Raw genomic sequence first — 18,231 nt, 5'->3', positions numbered from 1 at the left:
TCTGAAAACCGCCTATTTTTGCTCTATGACCATTTGTCAATCAAGAAATGGTTCTTATTTTTTTAGGATAAATTTGATTTGTCTATACATATTATATATTTGTGAAATGAGGCCTTTATTAAAGAAATTTAATATAAAAGTTTTTGATCTTACATTTCTATGTACCCTTTTTAGTATGATGTAGTTTCCCTAATAATATTTTAATTGTCTCTTTGCTATTCTTTTGTCTGTGATCCTGATTACTATGCTTGCCTTTTTTTGCTTCAGCTGTAACATATTAGATTATTCTCCAGCCCTTTATTTTAACTGTTATCTTTCTGTTTCAAGTGTTTCTGTTATAAATATACATATGTATGTATATATATATATATATATATATATATATTATTGGATTCTGGTTTTTAATCCATTCAGCTATCAAGATGGCTGAGCTCATCTCATTTATATTCACAGTATAATTCCATTTATCTCATTTTATTTTTTTTCATTCTCTTTCTCTCTTCTATTTCTTTCTGTGTGTCTGTCTCCCTCTCTCCCCCTTCAAAATTCTACTTTGCTTCTATGCAAATGACCAGTATCCTTTTGTTCTACCAATACAGGTATTTATTAAGTACATACTATGGCTCGGGCATTGTTTTGGGTTTGGAGGATACAGTGACAAAAATTAAATAGCCCCCGTGTGTAAGAATCTAATAGTCTACCAATAAAATGGTTATGATGAGTGATACAAATAAATGGGGCTTATAATAAGTACATTTTTATTTACTGTATTAAATTTGTGAATTTTTATATTAATTGGAAAAGCCTGAAAATACATGTAATGTTCCATAAACATGGAACTCCTATCTCTGCAAAGGTATAGGGAGATATGTTTTCTCATTATTCTTTTTTGGATTCATGATGGTTTTTTAAAATCTTGTAGCATTAATTTTCTCCTAACTTATGGGGGCTGGGTGGGGTGGGCACTATTCTTTCCATTACATTGTGTAATTATTTTATGTATTTATTTCTTGACTCTGCTATTATCACTCTGTATCAGATTATATTAATGTTTTCTATGTTTCTGCATTAATGTAGTATTCATGTTCATGTGCCACAATTTGTTAAGCTATCCCTCAATCACTGGCTTTATCTTTTGTTGACAGTTCTTTCCTAACACAAAAGTGGTGTTTTGGCCACATATGGGGACCTTTTTTTTTTTAAATTAAGAACGACCTTAGTGACATAATATTGTGACATAAAGAAATTTATTCTTTTTTCTTTGGTATACTATTTTGTGAGGAGTGAGGAAGGAAAGATACTAGAAAAAAATTGTCAGGTTAAAATAAAAGACATAAATAAAGAATAGTTTAAAAAAATAAAAATCTTCATACCCTGATTTCTTTTCTCCTTTCCAGTCTTATGTGTTCTTTCCATCTATACATTCATTGTATTACAAACTAGCTATAGTGAAAAATTCACCTTTCCCCCATACATACACTTCATCTTCTATGTCTTTTGAACTGGTTATCACATATACCTGAAATGTTTTGTGCATCTGCCATTGTCAGTTAATTTCTCAGACTTTTTTCTGAGACAGCTCAAATCCCATGTTTTGCAAGGTGTTTGCTCTCTAGCTAAGAGTAGCTTACTCTCTATGATTACTGTTTATCTACTCTGTCTATAATTTGTATGCATCTAGTTGTTTACATGGTGTTTCTCCCACTAGAATAAAAAAGGGGATTAAAGACAGGTTTTACTTGTTACATACCATGTATGGTAAGGAGACTGAATCAGGATCATAATCTAGCAAATCAGACTGATAAAAATTGGGTAGATAGGAGGAATATTATTACCAGGAGATCTAGTGACAGAAAAATTCACAAAGAGTAAAGCGTAGGTGGTACACCCATCCCATGCTGCAAAAAGGTCAAGAATCAATCACTTGACAAGTATTTAATAAACATCTACTATTTATTATTCAATCATTTTTCTAAGGGCTAATGCTAACAGAAAGTCTGAAACAATTGTCCATTGGGGGAATTTAAATGGAGATTACAAAAATACTATGATTTAGAAATTTAAAAATTACTGATAACTTTGTAGAGAATATTTTGATTGGAAAGATAATATTAGAAACCAGATTATACTATGTTAAGAAATCAGTTGGTGGAGAGAATGTGGACTCAACAAGGATGGATTTTTTTTCCTCCTGAGAGCTGATTGGGAAAGGTAAGATATAGTATGATAACTTGAAAGAATACTAGGGTTAAATGGAATGATTTAAAGAACTAGGCACATCTCAGCCTTCTGTAGAAAGAAGATAAAAAGAAGATAAAAAAGGGGTTTTTAAATGGAGAAAGTTTAGAAATAGGAGGGAGGAGTCGGTGAAACAGGTAGAATAATTGGTCCTAGGGAGAAAGACTATCTATTTTTCAGAGACTGTTGCAAAGACAATTGGGAATAATATTGAGGAATTTTGAACTATAAAAGAGGAAAGAAAAGAGGTCCCACTGAGACAGCATTTCTTTTCTCAAAGAAAGTAGAATGTAAAGTCCTATCTTCAGAAGAAAGAGTGAAATATAATAGGTATTGAAAAAATCACTCAATATTCCACAAACTTTTTTTTAATTAAGACATCCTTTTTTCGACATCCTTTTTTCTTGTAGTCACAAAGTCCAAGTTGGATCATAGAAACATAAACAAGCACTTATAGTCAGGTTATTCTTGGGTTCTGACCTGAAGAGCACCTCAATATTTCATGTATTTTCTTACTGAATTTTTAAAAAAAAGTTGAGATGAAAATTGAAAGCATTAAGAATATTCCAGGAAAAAAATTACATTTAAGATAATTTATATTATTTGGAGCTAACCAAGAATCAACAAATGTCAACATTTCAAGATAGCTTGGTCTTTAAAAGAAATATTTGAGATATAAAGATACACCCACATACTCATACATACACGTAATAAAATTGTTCTTCCCTTTTTCTCTTATGCATTTTGATTTTTTTTTTTTTTGCTTTTCCTTCCCCTCACTCATGTTTCTCACTACCCATATAGATGTCTGTCCTAATTCATACTAAAACCATATGTATGATCTTTGTATGGTCAAATAAGATACATCAACAGCTTGGCCAAGTCTGAGAATGCAGTGTTTCATTCTGTACTTCTAGTTTATCATGTCTCTTCCAAGAAGAGGCAGGTAATATTTCCTCATCAGCCTTTTGAAGACATGCTTTGTTATTATTTTATGAGATCTTTCAAAATGGTTTCCTTTTCATGGTTTTTGTAGTTGTTACATAAATTGTTCTTTTAGTTCTACTAAGTTTCCTCTGTATCAGCTAATAAAAATGTTTCCATATTTTCCAAAACAGTCATACTCATCACTTCTTACAACACAATAAATTGTCACTTCTTTATTATTTCAGTTTGTTCAGCTAATCTCCAATAGAAAGAAGCAGTATGTAAATGAGATATGGTTACAAGAGATTGAACAAACGCTATTAAGTTTTTATGCCTAGCAACAGTATATCTTTCCATGGGAAACTTTTCAGGCTAACAATATGTAGCATATCATAGTCCTTTTTAGTAATGCAAAGTTCCAAGAGCAAAATAAAATAAGACAAAATTCAGATTTCTCTATTACTCCTCATTTGTGATTTTAAAGCACAAGGGTCTTCTTGGAAACAAGGGCTTTTCTCATAGTCAATTAAAATAAGGTAGATAACATCTTCAGTTGTGGGAGGTAGTCTTTCGACAAGTCAGAGATCACAAAGCAGAATCCTTTTCTATGGAAGGAATTAACAGTGGTTGCTAGTTGGAAGAACAGCATATTTGGATATAATCTCTGCATATTTTAAGAAAGATTTCTGTGGTTGGAATTCAGCTATTCTCTTCATTCTTAGATTTTTTTATACTCTCAATATGACAAAATTGGAAAGTAATACAGTATTGTTAATCCATAGAAAAAAATTTGGAGGCAACAAATTCATTCACCTCTGTAACATGCCATAATGCATAGGAACAAAGTAATGGAGTAAGATTGTATCCTGGGCATGTAGGAAGTAACCAGTGAATGTTTCCTGAATGCATCAATAACATATTTAAATTTTAGTCCTATAATTCTATTTTAATCTCTTTCTCTTCTGTCTAATAGACACTCTTTCCAAGACAGATGTCTGGCAGTAACTGCACTGCTGTGACTGAATACATTCTTTTGGGGTTAACAGATGATCCAACCCTTCATGCCATCCTCTTTGCTATTCCTGGGTATCTATGCAGTTACATTAATTGGTAACTTTAGCTTAATCATATTGATCAGAATTGGCTCCCAACTTCACACTCCAATGTACCTTTTCCTCAGTCACTTGGATTTTGTGGATATTGAAATGTCCTCATCTGTCACACCTCAGGCAAATGAATTACCTCAACGACAAAAACTTAATTACTCTGACATGGTGTATGACTCAAATGTGTTGCGGAGCCACCTTTGAGATACCTGAGTGCTTCCTGCTGGCTGTGATCGCCCATTTGTAGCCTCCTACTTTAACTCCACAAACATGTCTACTAGGGTTTGCCTTTTTTTACTCATCACATCTTACTTGGGAAGTTGTGTGAATTCTTCTATCACTGTTGGTTCCTTATTGTCCTTCTGTGGACCTATTAAGATCAATCACTTTTTCTGTGACTATTCCTCATTTTTGAGAAATAAGCTTTCCTACTCCCAAAGTAATCTCACTGAAATTCTTCCTGCTGCTTCTTCTGGGTTGTGATCACAGTGTTAATTATTTTAACCTCTTACATATACATCCTCTTTTCTGTCCTAAAGATAAGTTCCAGTGAAGGGAGATCCAAAGTTTTCTCAACTTGCACCTCCTACCTCACAGCAGTCACTCTGTTCTATGGAACCACTACATTCATATATATGATGCCTAACTCCAGCTACACAGCAGATGAGAATATAGCAGTTTCTATTTTCAACTTTGTAATCATCCCTATGTTGAACCTCCAGATCTATAGTCTAAGGAATAATGAAGTAAAAGGGGCCCTGAAAAGGCCAATGAGTTGAAAGCCAATTTTTTTTTCCGTGAATTTAACACAAAAGAACAAGTGTTTCTTAAGCACATACTATGTCTGAGGCATTGTGTTAGCCTTAGGGGATCCAGTGACAAAAATGAAACTATCCCAACCTGTAAAAATGGTTATGATCAAATGGTACAAATAAATGGGCTTTAGAAAAAGTGTGTTTTCATTTACTACATTGAATTTGTGAATCTAAATGTTTAGAAAAATTGCACATGTTTAACCTATATTAGATTGCATGCTATTTTGGGGAGAGGGGAAGGAGAGATGGAGAAAAATTTGGAAATCAGGTTTTACAAAGATAAATGTTGAAAATTATCTTTGCAGGGGTTTTGAAAAGTAAAATATCATTTAAAATAAATGTTGGTTTCAAAGGTCTGAGAATACATGCAATGTGCAATAAATATGAACCTGCCATTTCAGCAAAGGAGTGGAGAGAGATATCTTCTCATTATTCTTCTTTGGGTCCATGATTGTTTTGAAAAATCTTGTAGCATTCATTTTCTATTAATTTATGAGGATTGTTCTTTGTGATACATTGGTAAAATCATTTTATGTATTGATTTCTCTGTCATCTGATTATGTAAATGTTTTCTATGCTTCTATATTAAACATTTTTCTTTTTCTTTATCATTCTTGATTTTTGGGGATTTATATTTATATATTTATACATTCTTTTGCAATATAAATAATGTGGAAATATTTTCCATGACAATCCATATCAAATTTATTGCTTTTTCACTGAAGGGAGAGGGTAAGAGGAAAGGGAGAAAATAACTTAATTTTTTTAAATGTTACAAATATTTGTTTCTGAACATGGTAATAAAAATTTTATATATAAAAATTTATAAATAAAATTAGAAATTTATTTTATAAATGATTGGAGAAATATTCATTGCTCATGGGCACAGCCAAATAAAATAATTTTAACTTAACTAATCTAAATATTAAATCCTATCTTAATAAATTATAAAAAAAATTGATTAAAAAATTATAAAATTTATTGGAATAATAGGTAAGGAATAACAAAGAAATTAATGAAAAAACCATAAATTAATGTCATTTAACAATATGAGATATTAAACTATATTATGTCAGTATTTATCAAAACTTTCTAGTGCTGGCTAAGAAATAGAAAACTGAATGGATAGAGTAAACATACAATAAATAGTAACAAATGATTATAGTAACTTTCTGAATGAAAATGTAAATATTTATTTTTTGGGAAAAGAATTTATTATTTCATCAAAATTGTTGAGAAAAATGTAAAGCAGTCTGACAAAAATTAGGTATAATTCAATATGAGACTATTTATCAAGGTAAGATTAAAGGGGATAAATGACCTAAATATAAAGATAGATATTATAAGAAAATTAGGAGAACATGGAACTTATTATCTGTTAGATTTCTGTATAGGAGAAAAATTGGTGAATAAGCAAGAAACAGTACAGTAAAACGTAAAAATGTGTAATTTATTTACTTTAAATTACAGTTTAAAAAAATAAAACCAAAGTAAGCAAGATTAGAAGGAAAGCATAAAATTGAGAAAATATTTTTATAAACAGATAAAGGTCTCATATTCCAAATATGTAAAGAACTTTATCAAATACATAGGAATATGAGTTATTGCCTAATGGTAAAATGATATACACAGGCCATTTTTCAGTGAAAAAATCAAAACTATATAACTATATGAAAACAATGCTCTAAATCATTATTTACTGGAGAAAAACAAATTTTTTTTTTATTTAATAGCCTTTAATTTACAGGATATATACATGGGTAACTTTACAGCATTAACAATTGCCAAACCTCTTGTTCCAATTTTTCACCTCACCCCCACCCCCTCCCCTAGATGGCAGGATGACCAGTAGATGTTAAATATATTAAAATATAAATTAGATACACAATAAGTATACATGACCAAAACGTTATTTTGCTGTACAAAAAGAATCAGACTCTGAAATATTGTACAATTAGCTTGTGAAGGAAATCAAAAATGCAGGTGTGCATAAATATAGGGATTGGGAATTCAATGTAATGGTTTTTAGTCATCTCCCAGAGTTCTTTTTCTGGGTATAGCTAGTTCAGTTCATTACTGCTCCATTAGAAATGATTTGGTTGATCTCGTTGCTGAGGATGGCCTGGTCCATCAGAACTGGTCATCATATAGTATTGTTGTTGAAGTATATAATGATCTCCTGGTCCTGCTCATTTCACTCAGCATCAGTTCGTGTAAGTCTCTCCAGGCCTTTCTGAAATCATCCTGTTGGTCATTTCTTACAGAACAGTAATATTCCATAATTTTCATATACCACAATTTATTCAGCCATTCTCCAACTGATGGACATCCATTCAGTTTCCAGTTTCTAGCCACTACAAAAAGGGCTGCCACAAACATTCGTGCACATACAGGTCCCTTTCCCTTCTTTATAATCTCTTTGGGATATAATCCCAGTAGTAACACTGCTGGATCAAAGGGTATGCACAGTTTGATAACTTTTTGAGCATAGTTCCAAACTACTCTCCAAAATGGTTGGATTCGTTAACAACTCCACCAACAATGAATCAATGTCCCAGTTTTCCCACATCCCCTCCAACAATCATATTATTTTTTCCTGTCATCTTAGCCAATCTGACAGGTGTGTAGTGGTATCTTAGAGTTGTCTTAATTTGCATTTCTCTGATTAATAATGACTTGGAGCATCTTTTCATATGACTAGAAATAGTTTCAATTTCTTCATCTGAGAATTGTCTGTTCATATCCTTTGACCATTTTTCAATTGGAGAATGGCTTGATTTTTTATAAATTAGAGTTAATTCTCTATATATTTTGGAAATGAGGCCTTTATCAGAACCTTTGACTGTAAAAATATTTTCCCAGTTTATTGCTTCCCTTCTAATCTTGTCTGCATTAGTTTTGTTTGTACAAAAACTTTTCAGTTTGGTATAATCGAAATTTTCTATTTTGTGATCAGTAATGATCTCTAGTTCTGCTTTGGTCATAAAAACCTTCCCCTTCCACAGGTCTGAGAAAAAACAATTTTTAAAAATCTTAAGATGCCATCTTATACCTCCCAGATTGCCTAAAATGACAAATGTGGAAAATCATAAGTATTGAAAGGGATGTAGAAAAATTTAGACATGAATACAATCAATGTTCGTGGAACTAGGAACTGACCCAAATATTTTGGGGAACAATCTGGAATTATGCTCCCAAATTATAAAACTTAGTGTATTCATTGACTCAGCGACACCACTATTAGGTCTATTTCCCAAGGTGATCAGAAAAAAGGAAAAGAATATGTATTCTAAAATATTTATAGTAACTCTCTTTGTAGTGGCAAAAAAACTGGAAATTTAGGAGATGCGTATCAATTAGTGAACTGATCAACAAGTTGTGATATATGATGATAGAATACTACTGTGTTGTAAGAAATAAGAAGCTGGTTAATATTGGAAAAACATGGAACAATGTGCACAAAATAAGGAGTTAAATAAGCAAAATTAAGAAAATGTTGTATACAGTAATAGCAATATTATTTGAAGATTAATCATGAATAACTTGTAGAGGGTCACAGAGAGTGGGGAAACTCTGGGTGAAGTATAAGACCCTTCAACCCAGAGGGAACCTGCTAACAATGTCTGATTCAGCTCCCCATCTCCTCTAAGGGCTCTTGGCCTTCCTAAGAAGACAGGGAGTGGTGACAACCTGTGGTGTGATTGAAGCAGAGTGATACCAAGTGGCAAATTATGTACAATACCAAGTTGTTTATATGGTCCCATGTGCACAGTATATACTTAGCGCATGCCCAGTGTTGTTTTGTTACATAAGGGTATGAGGGTATAAAAGGGGAAAAGACCTGGTAATAAATGGACTCCATTTTTTCATCATCCTCAGGAGTCTCGCCTCATCACTGCTCCATTAGCGTAGTATATTTTAATCACCCCGGTGTGGGACTCTAGAAAGCACAGTACATTTTGTCACCCCAACTTGGGGGCTCTAAAAAGCAGGATACAATCATAACTAATTTTGAGTATTATAAATACTTAAATCAACTAGAAAAGTCTTATAAAAGAAGATAATATCCACCTCTAGAGAAAGAACTGATTAAATAGATTTTTGCATAATATAGTTTTACTCAAACACATGCACACATCAAATGGTGGCCTGTATTATGAGTTGGGAAAAGAGGAAGAAAGACAGTTTAGAACTTAAAATTTAACATAAAAATTAAATTAAATTTGAAAAAGGTTTTACATGACATTAAGAAAAATATAAAACAAAATATAAATGTATCTTTTGCAAATAATGAGGCATAAAGAAATATTACAAATAACTTGCAAGACCATCTAAAGATAATTTATTTTGCTGTAAAAGTAAGCATAGGTGAGAGAATGAAAAATATGTTAAGAAATATAATTCAAGAGTAAGAAAATAAAGAGTTCAAAGGCCCATGATATTATTGCCTGGTTTAAATAACAGTCTCATATAACACTGGAATAGTTTCTTTAGACAGTATATCTAAGCAAGCCATGAGGTGGTGCTCTAAACTTTAGATGCATTATATCACTCAAATGAAAATGTATAAAAGACTTTAAAAAGATATATCCCTGAGAATTTACCTTACTTTCTCTAAAAAATATACAGATTGTATTCTCATATCCTAGACTTTCACAAACTGTACATTACCCAAGTGTCTTCCTGATTTCCTGTCACTGGATTTGTATATTTATATGTCATAATTTGCCTAGCTCAAGAATGGGCTTTACCCATTGGATACTCCATCTTTTCCCTCCATAATTTGACCCTTTCTCCAAAAAAATCACTCAAATGAAATTCTATTTAGCATACCAAAAGAAAATACAAATATAAATGTGAGAGGTAAAGCAGTTGATTACCCAAACTCCAATTTGTTGTACCGTGTTTTATGACATGATAGGCTAATATACCTGCAAGTCTTTATAAGGAAGTCCTTTCAAAGTTTCTGTTTCAAAAACAGAACGGACAATACTATATCATCTTATCATGCTACACAACCTTATGTCCTTTTCATGACCAAGAAATTCTATGATCTTTATCTTCTGACCCTAAACTGACTCATCATATGTCACCTGTCCTTTGGAAAAATCTTTTTGTCATATGTCATAAGTACTCTTATATTCTAGGGAAATTTTATCAGCAGCCTTGAAAGAACATCAATATTGCTTTTACAAATGGATAATTGCTTTCATTGTGAATAGGTCCTCTATTCTGTGATTTGCAGTTTTTATTAGCGCATCATAAATTGTTTTTAATCTGTATGAATTAATACCTAGCCAAAATGAATCTGGTAAGGTGATGAGGACCAATTTTCAAACCTATTCAACATTGTCACATCAACAGTTCTCATATGTTGATCTCCAAAGAATTGTTGAGAACTTCTGTGGCAGATCATACAAATTTGGCTATGTTGCTATTCAAGGTGTTTTTCAGTTTTTAAAATCCTGGATAAAACTAGATTTAAAAAATAAATGAAGACCCCTGAGAATTTAAAAAACTTCTCAGACAACTTATTCTCAGTGTTGATAATTTCCCCTATCCCAGTGGAGTTCACATTTAAATGTGAAATTTTAATGATAATTACTTTTGCTCTTAAGGTTCTCAAGAGGTTATATCCCAAATGCTACAAAATTCAACATAAGTAAGTGCTGTCATACAAAAATAATTCCTTGGAGTGTAAAATCATCTTCCATCAATAGGTATCTCTGATGTTCTTTATTATAAGATAATATAAACACATGGATCAATTTTTTCATTTTTAATTGTATTCAATTTCATTTGTAGTTCATTTCATGGAGAGATATTTATTTCTCTTGCTATATCATGAAAATCTTCTCTTTTTGGGAAAGCAATTAGTGTTAAATCACTTGCCCAGGAAGTGTTAAGTATCTAAGGTCAACAGTTACATGTCTGTAACATGCTATGGTGCAAAGGAGCAAAGTATTAGGGTAAGATTGTATCATAGACACGTAGAAAGTGACCAGAGAATATTTCCTGAATGCATCAATATTCAAATCCTAGTCCTGTATTCTATTTTAATCTTCTTCTCTTCTGTCTAATAGGAACTCTTTCCAAGACAGATGTCTGGCAATAACTGCACTGCTGTGACTGAATTCATTCTTTTGGGGTTAACAGATGATCCAACCCTTCTTGTCATCCTCTTTATGTTATTCCTGTGTGTCTATGCAGTTACATTAGTTGGTAACCTTAGCTTAATCATATTGATCAGAATTAGCTCCCAACTTCACACTCCAATGTACCTTTTCCTCAGTCACTTGGCTTTTGTGGATATTGAAATTTCCTCATCTGTCACACCTCTCATGTTCATGAATTACCAAGGACATCACCTTAATCTCTCTGCCAGGGTGTATGGCCCAAATGTGCTATGGATTCATCTTTGGGGCATCTGAGTGCTTCCTGCTGGCTGCGATGGCCTATGATCGGTATATGGCCATCTGTAACCCCCTACTGTATTCCATTAACATGTCTCCTAAGGTCTGTACTCTGTTACTCATCACATCTTATGTGGGCGGTTCTGTGAATGCTTGGATCTTTACTGCTTGCTTATTGAATCGGTCCTTCTGTGGAACCAATAAGATCAATCACTTTTTTTGTGATTATTCACCACTTTTGAAACTTTCCTTCTCTGAAGATAATCTTGCTGAAATTCTTCCTCCTGCCTCTGCTGGATTACTACTTATGGTCACAGTATTCATTATCATGATTTCTTATGTGTACATCCTCTTTTCTGTCTTGAAGATAAACTCTACTGAGGGGAGATCGAAAGCTTTCTCAACTTGTACCTCCCATCTCACAGCAGTCACTCTGTTCTATGGAATGCTTATTTTAACTTATGCAATGCCTAAGTCTAACTATTCAACAGATGAGAATAAAGTGATTTCTGTTTTCTACAGTGTATTGATCCCCATGTTGAACCCCCTAATCTACAGTTTAAGGAACAATGAAGTAAAAGGGGCCCTAAGGAAACTAATGAATAGGAAACATCTTTTTTCATGAATTCAGCTAAATACAGGTATTTTTGACATTTATTTTAAATATTCTTTTATTTTTAAATTTTGAGCTTCAAAATTTCTTTGTCCTTCTCACTCTCTCTTTCAAAACTACTGAGAAGGCAAGTAATATTATGTCAATTATAAAGTTGAAATCATGTAAAACATATTTCCATTTAGCTATATTTCAAAAAAAAGTAAGAGAAATAAAGTTAAAGAATTATACTTTAATCTGCACTAAGGATTCATCAGTTTTCTCCTTTTTCACCATGAATCCTTTGAAATTATCTTAGATCATTGTTCTAATTGGAATAGCCTTATCTTCAGCAATCAATCATTATTTCAACATTATTGCTACTGTGCACATTAATCTGCCACTTTTTACTTCACTTTGCTTCCGTATATAGAGTTCTTTTCATATTTTTCTGAAGCCATCACCTTATCATTTCCCAAAGCACAATAGTACTTCCATAACAATAATATGCCACAAGTTGGTCAGTCATTTCCCAATTGATGAGCATTCCTTTTATTACCAATTCTTTGGTACCATGAAAAGAGTTGCCATAAATATTTTTGTACATATAGGTCCTTATTCTTTTCCTTTCATCTCTTTTGAAGAGATTAGTACTAGTATAATTGAGTCAAAGGATCTGCATAATTTTATAGCTCTGTGAACATAGTTCCAAATTCCTCTCTAGAATTCCACCAGGAGTTCATTAGTATGCCTAATTTTCCATCATCTCTTCCAACATTTATTATTTCTGATAGGTATGAGATGGTATCTCATAGTTGTTTTAATTTGCATTTCTCTAATCAAAAGTGATTTAGAGCACTTTTTATGTATCCAAAGGCAGTTTTGATTTTTCTGAAAACTGCCTATTTATATTCTATGACCATTTGTCAATCAAGGAATAGCTCTTATTTTTTTTAATATAAACTTAACTTGTCTATATTCAGTATATATTTAAGAAGTGAAAACTTTATTAAAGAAACTTAATGTAAAAGTTTTTGATCTTACATTTCTATGTACCCTTTTTAGTATAATGTAATTCCACTAATAATATTTTAATTAAGTCTAATTTTGCTTTTGCTTTGTCTGTGATCTCGATTACTATCCCTGCCTTTTTTTATATCAGCTTCAACATATTATGCTCCAGTGCTTTATTTTAACTCAATATATATCTGTATCAAATGTGTCTCTTATAAAAAAAAAATTATTGGATTCTGCTTTTTAATCCATTCTGCTATCCAAGTGGCTGAGCTCATCTCCTTTATATTCACAGTATAACAGCATAATTTAGATTACCTTCAGTTCAGCTGGACCACTATCCACTATCCTTTTGCTCAGCAATACAGGTATTTATTAAGTACATATTGTGTCCCAGGCACTGTATTAGGCTTGGGGGATACAGTGACAGAAATTAAATAGTCCCTGTGTGTAAGAATAATTAATAGTCTACTGATATAAAGGTTATGATGAAGTGATATTAATAAATGGGATTTAGAAAAAAGTATTTGTTGATTGATAAACAACTTCAATTTCATTCTCTAAATGATCTCCAGATTTCTAATATTTTCATAAAATGAAGGCAGGACTGGACATAGTATTCCATATCTGCTCTTATTAAGATAAAATCAAGTGGAATTATAATCTTTTTAAATTTTTTTAAAATCTGTTTTTCCAATTACAGCTAAAAAATTTAATCTTTCATTTTAAAACATTTTGATCTTCAAGTTCTCTCCCTTCCTTTCTTCTTGGTCTCCTCATTGAGAATAGAAGCAGTTGTATATAAGTTATATATTTTCAGTCATGCAAAATATATTTCCATATTAGTCACGTTGCAAAAGAAAACACAAAGTCAGACCCTCCAACACCATCTCCCATAAAGGAAAAATAAAGGGGAAAAAAAAGTACACTTTGATCTCCATTCAGAATCCATCAGTTCTTTCTCTGGATGTGATTAATACTCTTCAGTATAGGTCTTTCTGAATTTTCTTAGATTATTGTATTACTGAGAATAAGTCAGTCATTCACAGTTGATCATGATACAATATCACTGTTACTGTGTACAACTGGGTACTTCTCTCATTCCCCTCCTCAGTCCACTTTGCACCAGTACATGTAAGTCTTCTCAGGATTTTTTTGAGATCATCCTGCTCCTCATTTCTTAGAACACTATAGTATTCCATCATAATCATATGCCATAACTTATTTGGGAATCCCATAATTGATGAGCATTCTCTCAATTTGCAATTCCTTACCAACATAAAAAACCGCTATAAATACTTCTATACATATAGACCCTTTTCTTTTTTAATTTATTCTGTGGGTACAGATGACGAAATTGTATTGCTGCCAAGTGTTTACACAGTTTAAAAAGTTTTTAAGCATAGTTCCAAATTGCTCTTTAAAATAGTTGCATCAATTCACAAAACCAATAACAGTTTATTAGTGTTCAATATTTTCTCATTGCCTTCCAACAGTTGTCATTTTCCCCTGTTATATTAGCATCTGATAACTAGATGGTGGTATATAGAATTGTTAATTTGCGTTTCTTTAATCCATTGTGATTTTTATATGACTATAGATAGCTGTGAGTTCTTCTTTTGAAACCTGCCTGTTCATATCCTTTGAAGATTGATCAGTTGGGGAATGAATAGTATTCTTAAAAGTTTAACTTAGTTCTCTATATATCTGAGAAATGAGGCCTTGCTTAGAAAAAACAGTTACAAAATTTTTTCTGCCATTTTTCTGTTGGATTTGTAATCTTGACTACATTGATTTTTTTCAAAACTTTTTAATTTAAAGTGATCAAAAGTATCTACATGCTTTCTTAGTTTGCATATGATAGTACTTATGTCTAAATTATGTGCCCATTTTCACCTTATCTTCATGTACTTCATGTGAGATCTTAGTCTATAATTATTAAAAAAAAAAAACCCAAACATTTGTCAAATTGCTTTCCAATTATTCCAGCTTATTTGAGAGTTCTGCTCCCCACAACCAGGATATTTTATGTTTCTCAAATACCAAATTACTAACAGCATTAGGTATTGTGTATCTAATGTACTGCACAGATTCACCACTTTATTTCTTAATCAGTACCAGATTGTTTTGAAGATTATTGCTTTGTAATACACTTTGAAAGCTGATACAATTAGGCCATCTTCTTTCACTCTTTTTTCCCATTGATTTCCTTGATAATCTTGACATTTTATCCTTCAAATAGAATTTGGTGTTATTTTGCCTGACTCTACAAAATAATTTCTTGGTGGTTTGATTAGTATGTCACTGAATATATAGAGTCATTTAGGTGGAATTGTCATTTTTACTATATTGGTTCAGCCTATTATAAGCAATGAATATTTTTCCAATTATTTGGATCTCAGTTTGTGTAAAAGATGTTTTGTAATTGTGTTCATATGCTTCCAGGGTTTATCTTGACAGGTAAAATCCCAAGGGCTTTAGATTTTCTGCAGTTATTTTAAATGTAATTTCTCTTTATATCTCTTCATGTTAGACTTTGTTGGTAACATGAAGAAATGCTGATTATTTCTTTGTAAAAGATGTCAACACATAAGTTACAATCATTTTTATCAAGGTCTTTTTGCAAATTGTTTTAATAAGCTTTGCAATATGAAATGAGAAATGTCTCTGTTTCTTGTTATCTTTAGACATAAGATAATATCTGCTCCACCAATTCTCTTCTTTGCCTCTTTAAAAACAATCTCAGAACCATTTCATCATTTTGCATTCTGGTTTCATTTGAAAGAAAAAACCTTGTTATAATTCAACTATTCTAGGATAATATACACCACTTGACAGCTAGACAAGAATCCAGTTACATTTAGAGAAAGAATAGCTCAGTTAACATTTATATACAGGCAAGATCTGGCTTTTTTTGTTGCAGAGCTATGCTAGAACTACTTCTCATAAATCTTTTAATGTACCATGATGTGGTTATGGGAATGTTTTTATATAAGCCTCTAGACTCAAGCCTACACTATACTGTGTTCCTCTATTGTAGGCTGACAATAATAACTTCTCTAGTTCCAAATTTCCAATTAATAACAAGGCAACTTTACAAAAGGGTGTTTGCTTGAAAGATATCCCCTACTCCCTAATCCCTATAGGACAAGCAGATTTTCCTTTATACCAATCTGGTCCCTGGAGAGAGAGGGCTCAGAATTACCACAATTTCTACATAGTTCATATCCAAATGTGACAAAGCAACAGGATGAGACTTGGTCTCGGTTAATCTTAGACCGAGACATTAAAGAATGTCATTTATCAGTATCTGTATGCTAAACTCACTATTCTACTCCTAAATCTCAATATGATTCACCCTCTTCAGTTTCTTAAGTTGACATTTGAGAATTGGGAGAGAATATTTTACAGTAAGCTTCTCTGATAAAGATCTCACTTTTCAAACATATTGAGAACTTAGTCAACTTTATAAGAATATGAGTCATTTTCCAATTGATAAATAGTCCATGAATGTGAGCAGGTAGTTTTCAGTAGAAAAAACCAAAATTATCTGTATAAATGTGAAAAAATATTCTAAATAATAATTAATCAAAAATGAACATTTAAATAACTTTGAGGAGCCAGCTTACAGTTATCAGATTGGTCAATATGACAGAAAAGAAAAATGGCATATATTGGAGGGAATGTAGAAAAACTGGGACAATAATGTATTATTGGTGAAGTTGTAAATTGATTGAACTGTTCTGAATTGCAACACAAAACTTTCTCCAAGAGGCTATCGAATTTTGCATACACATCAATCTAGCAATAGCACTACTAAGTCTGTAGCCTCAAAGCAATCAAAGGGAAAGGAAAAGGACTTACATGTATAAAAATTTTATTGAAGCTCTTTTTGTGTTGGCAAAGAATTGGAAATTGAGGTGATGCCTCAATTGGGGAATGACTGGGGGGAAAAAGTACAAATATGACACTGAGGTCTAATACAATTGATTAACCAAGCTCTAATTTGTCCCACCATGTTCTGTAACATAATAGGCTAACACATATGAAGGTCTTTTAAAGAAGCCCTTTCAAGCTTCTCTTTTTCAGGGCATATAATATGACCTAAAATGAGTCTAAAAATGAATCTGGTGAAATTACGAGGACCAGTTTTTATATCTAGTCAACATATTGACGACCACAATGGCCACATATTGGTCGCAGAACAATTATTTAGATCTTCCTATGTTACTCTCCAATCTTGTTTTTCACTTTTTAAAAAATCCAGATAAAAACAGAGAAAAGTAAACCAAGAGCCCTGAGAATTTAGAGAAGTTCTCACAGTACTCATTTTTAGGTTGGTCATTTTCCCCTTTCTCAGTGGATTTTGAATAGCATTTCAATGGCATTTAGAATTAAGATATTTAAGATGCTAAATATTAAGGTATTTATTTATAATTCAAATGCTACTAAATTTAATATAAATATAGAGCTACTATGCAAAATAGTTCCCTGGAGTCCAAAATTATCATCTTCTTGAATCAATAACTATTGATGCCATTCTTAATTTTGTTATGAAAATATTTAGATATATTTTTAATTTGTAGCTTATTACAGAAGTTCTGTTTATTCCTCTTGCCATGCCAAACTTTGTAAAGATTTCTATTTCACATGAAGCTTAAATGCATCTCTCTCTGTCTTTGTCTCTCTATCTCTGTCTGTTTGTCTGTCTCTTCTCCCTCTGCCCCATTTAAATGACCAAGATTCATTCCTGATCTGGATTTTCAGGTTTCTGCTCCCATCTAGTGCCATATAAAGTCAAAGATCTGGAAGTGAGTTATATGTGTAGAACAATATTACAGAATTAGTAAGTAAAATTTTAACCTGCCACAGGTCATATTATACATCCTGAAACCTTGCTACAAACAGTAAATACCTTCTAGGTCATGATTAGGTAAGGAAAAGTAGATAAAGGTCTTTATGTATATATGGGTCATTGGTTTCAGGTATTCAATTTCCTCACTTCTCAAAGAGACCCTTTGCCTGAAGGATTTTTGCTCATATATTTGTTGCATCATGTAGTGGGAAAAGAATTAGACTTGAAATAAGGAGAACTGGGTTTGAATATCACCTCTTGAGTTTTACTG

The 18,231-nt window shown here is 32.1% G+C and overlaps 1 pseudogene; it reads left to right on the top strand.

Moving 5' to 3' along the window:
• Nucleotides 1-11,181: 11,181 nt before the first annotated feature.
• LOC100917972 lies at nt 11,182-12,124 on the top strand (annotated as a pseudogene).
• The last annotated feature ends 6,107 nt before the right edge of the window (nt 12,125-18,231 follow it).

Source organism: Sarcophilus harrisii, chromosome 6, assembly GCF_902635505.1.
Source record: "Sarcophilus harrisii chromosome 6, mSarHar1.11, whole genome shotgun sequence".
Classification (NCBI taxonomy): domain Eukaryota; kingdom Metazoa; phylum Chordata; class Mammalia; order Dasyuromorphia; family Dasyuridae; genus Sarcophilus; species Sarcophilus harrisii.
Note: the sequence above shows the minus strand (reverse complement) of the source record. Positions and strands in the feature narration are given on the sequence as shown.